The 13,790-nt window shown below is 38.4% G+C and overlaps 1 long non-coding RNA gene across 1 annotated transcript; it reads right to left on the reverse strand.

Annotated features, from left to right (window-relative positions):
* Positions 1 to 8,614: 8,614 nt before the first annotated feature.
* LOC144700666 (uncharacterized) lies at positions 8,615 to 11,856 on the reverse strand. The gene is made up of 2 exons (XR_013580821.1): positions 10,679 to 11,856; positions 8,615 to 8,874 (listed from the first exon to the last, which is right to left on the reverse strand). It is a non-coding gene; the product is annotated as an uncharacterized LOC144700666 (long non-coding RNA).
* Positions 11,857 to 13,790: the final 1,934 nt, after the last annotated feature.

The following is a 13,790-nucleotide window of genomic DNA, read 5'->3' on the forward strand; positions in this document are numbered from 1 at the left end:
ATTAAAATATAAACGAAGAACTGGCGTACATTGTTTTTATCAAGAAGACCAATCAGGTAATGACCGAATGACGTATCCTTGCTGTATATTTTTCCCACATCTATGCCTTCTTGCTATTCATAAACCTAAAGGATGACTCATAACTCCATCCATTTCAACTTATCCAGTATGGTTATAGTTTAATGCTAATAGTGCTGGGACAGAGTCTCTGCTGCCACACCTTGGCAGCACCAATAGTCAGTGCTAATTGGAGAGATCAAGGGAAGAAGAACGAAGGAGAAGAAAAACCAGAAAGAAAACCCTCTTTCTTGTTCTAAAAGTCTAACATAGTTCCTTTTATCCGAGGTACAAAGAGGGGGAACTACAACAAGTGATGAGCGGAAACTTAAAATTAGGACCCGCCTATTAGTCAACGTTAGAAGAAAGAACCATATGCTTATAGTTGGGATACGTCATTTGTCAGCCCACTACCCGACATAACAACATCTGTATTCCTCAAACTATTTGTAGCACGTAGTTATCACATGCTACATGGTTTACATGAGCAATTCGACAATAAACAAATACATGCAGGTATAAATTTTACAGCACGCTACACTCTGATACCTTTTGTTCTTTTCTTTGAATGGGGACTACTAAAGCTTCATTCCTTAGTATGTGGGCATGCTTCCCTAATAGTTTTTGTTACTTTGCATCTGCAGTTTTCAAGTAATAATCGTAAATTAACTAAAAATGATGTGGGAAAAATGAATTAAATATGGTCAAATGTATAAAGTTTAGTTATAGATTCATCTTATATAAGAATATCCAAAAGTCATGGGTAATCATGTAGACCTCTGAGGCTCACCATATATTAGGGTCAACTATTGTGTGACGATAAATGACTGCTCCAGATCTAATCCAATGAAAATATTATTTTTGTACAATTGATCCAATGAAAATATTATGACTTTTTAATCATGGTTCTGGAGGCATTCAAATAATTATTTTTCTATTAACATGTAACTTTTTCATACAAGAACCCAGCCACATGACCTTGTCAGGAGGATGTAGTAGAGCAAGATAGTTGCCACTTAAAGCTGCAGGAAATGATGGGAATTCAAACAAGAAAACATTCTTCTTCTCACACATTGTAAGAAATTCTTCTACCCTGGACTTCCTCCGCGGGAGACTGTTCTAAAGTCATTCACGTGTTCAACCTTTAGAAGTATGTATGGGATTAAGGGACTATTGGATCTCCCTTCGTTCTTCTCTAGCTCATCTTGAATATCTTGGTGATCTTATTACAATAATTACCGTCCAGTGGGTGAGAAAAAAATGGAGAAGAAAGAAAGTAGACTCATCTCTGACTGGCCACAGCCCCTAAAATTGGTGCCCTGCTCTATTTATCAATTCTCAAAATGATCTTCTAAAGTCCTTTAAATAAAGTACATCAACCAATTCTATTTTAATCTTATTTGTGTGACTATGCAGGCCCATGTATAGTTATAGTCAATAAATTTTGTAGCCCAATAATAAATATTAGCCAATCTTCTTAATTAACTATAGCAACATGGAGATTAATTAGCTAAGGATAGATTTAAACCAATTCGATGGTTAAGTTTCCAGTCTATATGGTGCCAAGCTACATCTTAGGCTATGTATCTGGAATATACAAAGCATCAAATGAACTCCCTTATGGAGCCTTCAATATCATCAGTTAATGTGTATGTAGAGTTTTCCACTTGGGTGAGATTCCCTAATCAATTAGGGTATGGATAATTGTCAAACCCTGATATGTCATTCAGTTAGTATTGATGTGTAATTTGAATCCCATAAATATCCAATAGTACTGATCTATCATGTCCACATCAGACTCAAAGTACTAATGTATTCCTAGTCTCTCCTTTATAACGGCAAACAATCCTGTCTTGACAACTCAATCTTCTTCGTGCACTTCATACTATATCACTGCAAATATTTATTTGAATCCCATGATTCGAGACTCATAAGTTGTATTTAAAATATAGCTGTCCTTCCACGAGTTGTTCTCAATGTCATGGTTGAGCAGATCCCTTATGCAACTGTATTCATTAAATAAAGATTTTCCAGAGTGGATATAAATATTTTAGGTATAACACAATTCACAGATTGTATACATATCAATTCACTAAAATATTTATTCAAAGAGCACCCATTGTTTATCCTTATTGTCTCCATAGTAAGGACGACAAGATCAGTCATACTTATCGTATAACTAGGATCAGATAGTACTATTCAACCTAAATAATTGGATCCATCTCAACTATCTATCAAATACAAATGTTAGAACACATGCTTAAAGAATAGTGATCACTAGATTATGATCTAATATTAATTGACTAGGGCATAGTAAATATTCATAGACCTCTCGTATAGATCAAATAAGAATAAATAAATATTTATTTCTTTGAACTTAAGCAAACCATTTTTAGTATAATCACTTTAATGCTGCATAATATTCATCAATCTCACACATGAAATAAAGCCAATCATTTTTAGTCAATAATCCTATTTTTTTGTAGTGACAATCAACTCAATTAACAAAACTCATGAGCTAGATATAGTGAACTCTATGGAAATTGCGGGTCCTACTAAATAGAAAAACCATACTCATTGTACATGTATGCATTTACTTGCAACGTCGAAGACGAAACATCATTTTTTTGTTTCCCTCTCCTCTCGCTTCTTTGTTCTTTCTTCATCCTAGTTCCTTATTTTTTATTTCCTCTTCTTCAAGGTGGTGGGCTGTAGTCACCTCCTCTTCTCTCTTCCTACTCTTTTCCTCTTCTCCTTCCACCCTCTCCTCCTCTCTCCAATCCAAATAACTTGGTACGAGAGTGATGAACTCGATTTAAGGTAGTAACGATCATTGTTGTGAACCGAGTTTCACACAATAAGTTTAAATTTTTCCTCACTTAATATAGGAATTAAGTAAGGGTCGAACCTCAGGGAGCTTGGGTATGAGATTAGATTGTTTGTAGGATGGGAGAGAGTGGAGATATCTATAGTGTTAGAGAGGTGATTTAGGAAGAAAACTGAGAGGAAATGACTGAAACGAGAGTGAAGTAGATTATGGAGCAGACTATTAATATAGATATAGCGATAGTAATGATTAATGAAGATGGTTTTGGGTGATTTGAGGAATTAAAACAAACACTCTAGGGAAAGAACGTGGAGAAGAAAGGAGCGGAGCGACCAAGATTTTTCAATGAAAAGATATGACTAATTCCACTACAAAATAGGTTTAACACTTCTAAATATCCATGGAAGGCTTACAAGTAGGGAAAAAGTCCAAACCAACACACACAAACCCGTTGATGATGTCTGTCCTTGAACCGGGTGATGCAAGGCCTGCTACGACGGTGCTCCTCCACTTGAATGCACTCCCACAACACTCTTGAGCATCAAACAATGCTAGGAGTGGGCCTTGACCTTGCCCTGGTTCCTTCTGGTAGCCTGGTGCTAAGAGGAGAACAAAAAGCACGAAGAGAGAGAAAGAAAATAGTATTTGTAGGGGTTTTAGGGTTTATGGGGTAGTTTGTTCAATTTAATATTTATAAATTATATGGAACTCAAACTCGTGCCAAACTTATACCAATTGCTAGGTATGATCATTAGGAATTTACATTTAAATTTCAGTGCAAAAGGATATGTATATCAAAAGAATTTAAGGGTCAAATGGTAGGTTTCTGCGGCACCAATTTTCTCCCTCTTTATATGGAAATTTACAGAAAACCCCCTATTCATTAAACTCACTGTAACTTTCTCATTTTAACTCCGTTTGACCTCACATTTTTTTCATTGGATCAAGAATTTAATCCTTTATTTATTTACATGTTTGAAATCCTTAAATTTAGGTCTTTCTTATATTTTGTCCAAACCCTATCCTTGGAGACTTACTTATTGTTTCCAATACCTTTAATGAATGAAACCTGACCAGTATGACTACCTAAAGTCATGGATCAACCAGATATAAAGGGATGATCCCAAACTACTTGCAAAACTGATTTGGTGGTGCCCTGTAACTTTGCATTCGTCCATGTGTCATTTCCTGTCCCCTAGCATTCCAATACTCATGAAAAGCATGAGATGGCAACCACTTAACCTCAGGGGTGTCAAGTGGGGTTAGTCTCGTAGAATAAGCACATAATCACATAAAATGATGCATTTTAGGGTTAGGATGTGAATTAACATAAATGCAGTATTTCACCTTAGAATTAGCATAAGTTCATGATGTTTTTGATGAATTACTATCTAAATCTGACATTTTTATACATGTATGCAACGACAAATTCATGCTTATCAGAGAGCCAGTCTGACCACCTCATTCAAGCCAGTCACTTTTGAAGGATTTATTCAGCTCAATAAAAACTAGTTTACCATTCTTTTTTATTTCCAACTAACAAATGAAAAATAGCAGGTTTTTTCTTACAAGCCATTCTCCTTGTTGATCTATCATGAATCCTGTCTTTAGTAGTGTTCCAATGTTGATTGGTTATCATTCTAGTGTCATACTTGAACTAGTTGATAGCCCATAGCTGGTTTGGTTGATAATGTTCCTTAAGATGGCAGAATCTTCCTCTATTATCACGACACTTCAGAAGTTGATGACACGGCTGTGAGAGCAGCACTCTTCAAGCGACGATAAGCCTAAGGTTCTTGTGCTTGAACCCAATCCAATCAAGTCTGATAATCTTGACATATGTGGAAGCTAGATGAGGCAGGTGAATCTTATCTTGACTGCACATAATACATTAGGACATATCTCTAGGGGAAGAGCCCTTTTAAGGGGATTAGAAGGCTCTAATGATGGGGCACGCCTATAATTTCCATATCACCAGTTAGTAACACGGTTATATGTTTCCAATCGTGTCACGTACCCTCAATTAATCACTATTGCATCTGATTTGTGGAGGCCCATCTCTAAACTTTACACTCACGAGAATAACAATTTACCAGCTCAAAAGGCACACCATGAAATTTGAACAATTGTCCAAAACACCAAGTTAAAGACTGATAAAGTTATTGTTAGTATTAAAAATATACACATTTTAGAGTTAGTATATGCCCGATTTTATAATTTTTATATTTATTTTATTATAAATTTATCCTCAATGCATTAAGTCTTAAATATCTTCATTATGATCATGTATCTTCATTTAATTCTCTTTCATGACAGAATGTGAATTTTTATCTTGCTGTAAAAATGCTTATGGTCTTCAAAAGATAAAAATAAAAATATAAACAGTTTGCAGTGGCCAAGCCAAGGACATGCCAGCAGCACTCAAGCCAGCCGCCAGCTAGTGGATGCATAATGATCAAGCAGGCTGGTAGTCAGCAAGCACTATTGCACAAGTAGCCCAAGCTAGCCCATGTATGAGGCCAAACATGTATTCATGCACGCATTGAGGGGAGTATTTTTTATTTCATCAATATGAGATAACTAACTGGCTCTGTTTTCAAATCTGCATTGGGCCACACCATTTAGCCACAAAGTTATCGCGGTCTAATGGGCCGTGATCCCATGAAATTATAAAAGGAAATCATCAACGGGGTTCATACTGACCGGGCCTGAAGGCCGTTTCATTTCAGGCTTATCTTAAATAGGTGAATATGATCTCATCCATCCGATTTTCTTAATTAAGACCAGACGGCGAGATCTACCTCGTCTTAATTAATGATTTTTTATTTTCTTTTTTCGGCATTCCTATGGGGTGTCGTGGCTCCCCTAAGCGAGGGGCCACCCAAATGGATGAATCACATCAGATGCATAGTTGATGGGGCACGCTGACATGGCGTAGAGGGGTACACCATTTTAAAAATGGCTCACAACTTCAATTTGGTCACAGCCGTCGAACCATTTGAAGGGGATGATCCAACAATTGGGGGGCAATAACATCTTCTTCGCTCCCCCAACCGTTGTCCTCATTGGGCGCCCAGTGAAGACTTCCAATGAGGGGACCACTGGCCCATGGATGAAGTCTCACTCCGTGAGGGGTTGAGAGAACCCCTCTCAACCCCTTAAAGGGAGATTGGGGTGTATCTTTTCTCTCATCTTTGTTGCACGAAAGAAGGAGGCGGCAAGAACTCTTGAAGGTGACCCCGGATCTTGTGGAGGTGCTGTGACATGCCATAACAGCTTAAAGGACTCTCAAGAAGATCACAAAGGATCAAAACAGCATCGAATAGCACCAAGATGGAGGAAAAGAGCAAGGGAACCTACATGCCAAAGCTAGGCGGTGGTGATCAGCTCCGTGACTCTCGTTCCTCAAATCAGGGCATTTAGTGAGTCCTGATTACCGTAGATTAATTCCCCAACGTATCATCTTAATGATAATCAAAGAATTATTGTGACTGTTATAGGAATCATCAAGTTCATTTTCGGTCAAAATCCATAAATCGATTTCATTTTGGCATTCCATCGAACACCATGTGTTACAGAAATATAATCAATTCATATACATTCTTTTTAATAAACATTATAAAATCTTAAACTTTACATCTCTCCTTTATTGACCTCTCTCAGGCCGCCTGTCGAACATCCGAGAGGCATTCGATAGAGCTAGCCATTATAAACCATTTTCGACTCTAAAAACTATGTAATATACATAAATCATATAAAAATATGTAAACAGACCCCTCTCTTATCCAAAAAATATTTATTAAAAAATATAGAAGTATATGAGATAGACATATATATTAATTCTATAATAAATATAATAACTAAATAAGTCAATTTTTGAAACTATATGCAACTTTATAGATAGATATATACTCCCTAATAACCATTTAGTAACCCTTTTATCCTCTCTTAATCTATCTACAGCTATCTAACTACTTACTTATTCAATAGTTAGGTAATTATTTATCTATCCCTAGCTATCTTCTTAGCCTATATAAATATTTCTATAGCTTCCTAAGTTACCCCTAGGGAAATAATATCTCCCAATCTATCAAATTTCTACTCTAATACTCTTTTATTCTTTACCCTTATTAAATAATTACTCTAACAAAGTAACAATATCTTTCCTACATCTTATTATTTTAGATCATAAATAATTACTATCTAATCAAATATTACTAGCTGTTATTATACCTATTACCTATCTGAATATAAGTTGCTATTAGTTAAATAAATATAATATTGTCTCTATCAATAGTATTCATCTTATCTACCTCTTCACTACTTATATTAGCATCATCCTTAACTATATTATCTAATATCTTTCTTCTTTATTATATCTAGTATCTACATATATAATATTTTATATTCTCTCCTATCTAATTTTCTTATTCACCTATTAGTTGCTCTACTTACTCACAACTTATTTATTCTTATACTATATATCCTTATCATTACTATTATTTCTTATTAACTAAAGTGCAATTCTTAAATACATCTCTAAAGGCTAGTCCATGTGGCGATGACCTTACTCCAACTAGACCTTTCTGTGAGCTTTATACTTTTATCAAAAATTTTTGCTTGTATGCAAATAAACATTTAACTCTAAAAATTATTACACAATTTGCTTTCACCAGGGACTAAATATGTTGGAGAATTTTATCACTTACAGAACAGTATTGATTATTTTCATTTTATTCCCACTAAACCTGAAGATTTCATCATATTCAGGCAATGGAGTGAGCGTCTTCAGTTGGTTGATTTTATAGATGGTTTAAAGTTTGAATTTAAGCATGTCCTGCATTGTGCAAAAACGACATGCATTCCTATTTCATCCCCATTTGAAATAACTCATTTTGATATATGGGGAGCATGTAGGACGTCCTCAATTTCTGCTCATTGATGGTTGATTAAATTTATTGATTGGTTTAGTCGGTGCACTTGGGTATATCTCATGAAGCACAAGAGTGAAGCTTTTACTTGCTTTTAGCTATTTTATAATATTTTTCTACACGATGCTCAGCCATTGTTAAGCCTTTCACTGGGAAAATGGCACAAAATACATGTCATAGGAGTTCTAAGATTATTTTTCATCTGTTCACATCATACAACAGACACAGTCCCTTAATAACACCTGCCTGGAATGGAATGGCAGAACAAAAGAACATAAACTTGCTTGAAACAGCTTGCTGCATAATATTTTCGATGAATGTTCCAAAGCTTCTTCAGAGTGATAATGTGCTCACAGCTTTTTATCTTAATAATCATATTCCACTCTAAGTGTTAGGGTTCAAGACTTTGATTGAATTTTTGCAAGGTAGCAATTCTTTCATCGTACCTCCAAAGGTATTTGGGTGTGTATATTATTTTTCAGGATCATCAAACCTCTGTGAGTAAACTTGACCCTCGAGGCATCAATTGCATATTTTTGGGATATTTGCCAGTGCAAAAGGGATAAAAAGGTTGGTCACCTTCAGAATGACAAATGTATATAAGTATGGACATCACTTATCATGAGATCAAATCATTTTATGGGACTTATCTTAGGGAAGGAGACACCACAACTTGGAAGCCACTATTCATGCTTGAACACCAATCTCAAGCTCAACCTATATATCAGAATATCCCAATTCACACTTCAATCATCCAAGCCAATGACGGGGGGTTCAACTATTGCAAGAACTCCATGTGTGGAATAGAGAGTCCCCTACATCATATGTTATAACTCCACAACCCGCATAATGATGAAAATCTTGAAGATAAGTCCAATGACCATCAAGATATTTAGATGTTGCTTTTCACATAGTGACACGTCGCAAGATGCTCCCTTCAAAAGTTTGGGATGGAATCGGGTACAAACAGGATCTTCAAAACTTTGTGTCTTATGTAGCCCTTGAACCAAGCGATAAAAGCTTTATTGCATCTTTCTCTTCCATAATTGTTCATGGTAACTGAAAATCAGGGAGACAAGATCAAAAGTGGAAACAAGCAATGCCTGAAAAAATGGACACCCTTAAAGAAAAAAAACATGGAAACATACTGCACTACCAGAAGGGAAGAAGTCAATTAGATGCAAGTGGGTATAGATGTGACTTAGAAAAAGATGAAAATCACACAAATCTCATCACCAAGTGCCCTATTAGCTGAGTAATGTTTTTTCTTCATGTGTCTTCATCTGACCACTTTTTCAGTCCTTCACTCTTGGAGTACAAGAACGAACCCAAACGAGATTTTGAATGGGAAAAATATTCTGCTAATCGTCATTAGGAATAAAATTAAAGGGTGTCTTTTTTATAATTATGCTGGTTCTATTTATATATCCAAGATAGTAGATGGGTAGAAGATGGAGATCTGGAAGTACCCTCAAAATTTCAGCCTGAAACTCCTAGATCATTAGATATCATCATTTCAATTTAAAACCATATGAACCATATGATTTTATCTCCTCCAAAGGATATGGTGGATTCCCAGCATGGCAAAACTTCTAAGAGTGGAATAAATCAATTGATTCATTAATAATATCTTAATAGATTCAAATCTACATTTTTTGAAATAAATAATGGTTTTATTTATGAATTTATCTATGTAAAGGTCGATACAAATACTTCAAAATTGGTAAAATTAGAATGTCATATTATAAATATAAGGAATCCCTTAAATATTTAGATATATCTAAATTAATATTTGCTTACTTGTGAATTTATTTGATACATAAAATTAATTAGTAAAAGTGTATTAAAATACCGTAAAATAAAGAAAGTTTAAAATTTAGGATAATTTGAAGGAGAATAAACACAAAAATTACATGAAATTATAATTATTTTTTCTTGTTATTTGTGATTATCAGTACACTAGAGTTAACCTCATCCGTATATTGGACATATTGCGTCAGGTGAAGTCAAGACACTACATCTTGAAGATGATGATCCTCTACCATTCAATTAGGCGGTTGAAGCTTTTGACTCTCACAGATGGCAAGAAGTGATGGATTCTGAAATTCAGTCCATGCACAAAAACCAAGTATGGTACTTGGTTGACCCTCCTCAAGGTATACTTTGTATTAGGTTTAAGTGGATCTTTAAGAAAAAGATTGGTGCTAATGCCCAAGTCGGGAAAAGGTTGCAAAAGGTTATTGTCAGACTCATTAAGTTGAGTATGATAAAATAATTTTGCCATCTAATATGAGAAAGTCCATTAAATCTTTGTTCCATAGTTGCACACCATGACTATGAGATCTGACAAATGCAGGTCAAGATTGCTTTTCTCAATGGAAACCTCGAGGAAGAAGTGTGATGCCGGATGTCATCGAGGACGTTGTCTGGTCGACTCCGAGTATGATGGATTGGTGCCGAAATAGTTAGTGTATCGAACGTCGATGGTGTCGTTGTCTGACGAATGAACCCTAACGGGTTGATGTAACTACGATGCGCAGAAGATGCATCCTATGTGTCATACGTGCAAGCTCCGACTCGACGGAGGCACCGAGGTCCGAGCTTGGATGGGGTCCTCGAATGACACCGACGGTGACCTCTCGAACCTCTTCAGATCGACGAGGACGTCTACGGCCAAATGGAATTTATTCGTAGGGCTCACACGTAATAGACGGACTCATCCGTATTGGTAGAGACGCTCAAATTTCTTCATAGTTTCTCTCAATTCTTTCCTCTCTCACCTACCTAGCCCGAGCGCGGTGTAATCAAGACAAGATGAAGGTATACTGCATGAGGTAAAATAACAAGCGGCGGAGAGGTGTACCTCATCGTCGGGCCGCTCATCGTGCAGCCTGTTCATTGACGTGGCGGCCCGAGTGAGTGTGATGGATAGGAGCCGGAGAGCGATCGGCAGAGAGTGAAGGAGGGGAGCGAGGAGGGCGGCGCGAGGCAAAGCTTCGGCTCAAGCGATGTGGGGCCCGGCTAGCGCGTCCCCACGGGGCCGGTGCGGACGGAGTCCGATGGTTGCCGCGAGCAGTGGGTCGTCTCAGCGATGATACGTGGTGCCGTGGCGAGCGCCAGCAGCCTCTCGGGAGGATTGGCGACTCGGAGGCGGCGAGGAGTGGACCGGGGTGTCTGCATGTGGTTGAACGCCATCGGCCGACCAGTGTTGGGCCCGATCTGCAGCACAAGGACCGGTGTCGAAGGGCAGCGCCGACCAGGTTAGTGTCGACGGTTTGGCGTTGGGCAGAATGGCCACGGCCGTGACCGACGTCAACCAGTGGTCGCTGGCCAGACTGGTGTCGACTGTCGGCATTGGACTGGTTGGCCACGGCGATGACAGGTATCGTGCAATGGGTGTCGGCCATGTCAGCACCGGCTAGTCATTCTGATCTGTCCGACGCCGAATCGTTAGGCAGAGAGTCTTTTCGGCGGTGGTTGACAGCTTAGACTGGCCGTGTCAACGTTCTTAGCACACACTTGGAGCGCGGACGTCGGCCTCACGGGAGTCTCCCGTGGAGTCCGAAGATGGAATTCCGTCCACGGGATTGTCTGACGCTACAATCGTGCAGAGTGCCTATTCAGAAGCAGACGGTGTCGTCGGCCGTAGCACAAATTCGGCCGTCCAAATTTGAGCCGGTCGGCCGATCGAGCCCAAATTATGTGCCCAAATTGGTGCAGATCGACCGTCTGGGGAGGGGGAGTTCCTGTCCGTCGGTCGCTGCCTACAGTGACAAAGGCGGATCGACGGTGTGGTGGCAACCTTCAGCTCCGTCCGCGAACGATCATCTTCTCTTGGGTCGGTGGTAGAAAACGAAAATCACAGCATATATGTTCCGTGCGGAGAGAAGGTAACCGGGGGGGAAAGAAGGGCGACTTGTCCACCGTTTCTGGCGAACAAGATCTCATCCACACCCCCACGTCCTTCTTCCTTCCCTTCCTTCACCCTCACTTCTTCCTGTGCGGGAGGGGAGACCTGTCTTCCTTGAAGAAAACACAACAATTTCAAAGGAAAACAAATATGCCTCTTAGGGCGCCCACTATTCCCTTGAGTAGGGGAATTAATGGGCCCCTAATGGGTTAAGGGAGAAGGGGGTAGGTCCACTAAGGGGAGCCCTTGTATAATGGGCTCCCTCTTTTACACCAATGAAGGGGAATAAAGCAAATAAAAGAAAGGGGAAGGCAGGGGAGGAGGTCCAAATGTTTGACCTCTCCTCATTATGACGTGAACCGACCTGCGAGACGCGTCGCAATGCGTCAAACACAAAACAACGAGTGCGAAAAAGCACAAAACTCGACTAAAAAAGGACTATGAATTCAAAATGTGATAGACGAGCAGTTTCACCCGGCTGTAGACGACGGTGGCGGGCGGCGCAGATGGCGTCGTCGACGGTTCGAGATGGCATGCGCCATCAAAGTGTATATGATACAACACGAGGGTTATGCATTGAAGACCTTTTTAGATTCGGTGTGCAAGTTGCAAATATCCGTTTATGGATTGAAGTAAGCTTAGAGGTGCCGAAATCTCAAGTTTCACAAGGCTATGAGATCTTATGACTTGATTAAAATTAAAGATAAATCATGTCTGTCTAAGAACCCCACTAGGAGTGCAATCACTTTCATAGTTTATATGTGGATGACATTCTACTCATTGGAAATAATTTGGGAATGTTGTCATCACTAAAGGCATGGCTGTCTAAAAACTTCTCCATGAAAGATTTGGGAGACTCAAGTTATGTATTATGAATACATATCTATACAGATGGATCAAGAAGGTTGCTAGGAGATCCCAATCTATGTACATAAATACTATTGTCAAAAAAATTGCATGGGGAAATCTAAGAGATGTCTCATATCGATGAGACACAGAGTTCAAGTGTCTAAGGCGCACTCACCCAAGACTCCCTAAGATAGACTGATGATGGCTACATTTCCATATGATTGAGCTTTTGGATCCATCATGTAATGTTATATGCTAGGCCTGATGTTGCATTTTCTCTAAGTGTAACAAGCTCATTTTAATGAAACCCAGGAGAGGAACACTGGGTAGCAGTGAAATATATCCTTATGTGCTCAAGAATGCCAAAGGTTTTATTTCTGATTTATAGAGGAGAATATATAAAGTTTGGTTGCACTAAGTTGAGTTTCTAGTTAGATCCACGTGATCGCAAGTCGACACCTGGATTTGTATTCATGTTAAATGGAAGTATGATATCTTGAAAGAGTTTCAAGCAAATCACTATTGAAGACTCAACCATAGAATACATTGCAGTATCTGAAGTTGCCAAGGAAGCAGTATGGCTAAAGGAATTCATCATGGAACTTGATGCTTTTTCTTCATTCTCAGAACCTATTCCATTATTGTGGCTTAAGAATGGTGCAATAACACAAGTGAAAGAGCCACGTCTCATCAGAAGTTAAAGCACATTTCGAGGCAATTTCAGTTGATTAAGGAGATCATAGCTTCAAGAGGTATTGCTATGGAACGAGTTCCATCAACTGACAACATATCAAACCCAATAATAAAGCCACTAGCTCATGATCTTTGACTATCATTATGAAAAAACTGGATTATTGAATAAGGTCGACTGCTTTATTCCAAGTGGAAAATTGATCGATAATATGCGGCCATCAAGCCAAATCACACCACCATGTTTTACTCAATTCATTTAATAAAACTTAAGTTCATAATTTTTCAAGTACAAAGTTTATAATGAAGTCCATGAAAACATGCAATGACTAAGTGACTGATGATAACATCATAATACAGTGATCGCCAATTTTTTAACATGTATTCTAAGCATTATTATTCAATGGATTATCAAGATGGTATCAAATAATATAAATAGAATATCACTACCCGATACTACATATAAGGTGAGTATAATGGATCTTGTGGTTATTCGTGTGGAGACGCTAAGAGTAGATGGCGAATG

Source organism: Wolffia australiana, chromosome 3 (genome assembly GCF_029677425.1).
Source record: "Wolffia australiana isolate 7733 chromosome 3, ASM2967742v1".
Classification (NCBI taxonomy): Eukaryota; Viridiplantae; Streptophyta; class Magnoliopsida; order Alismatales; family Araceae; genus Wolffia; species Wolffia australiana.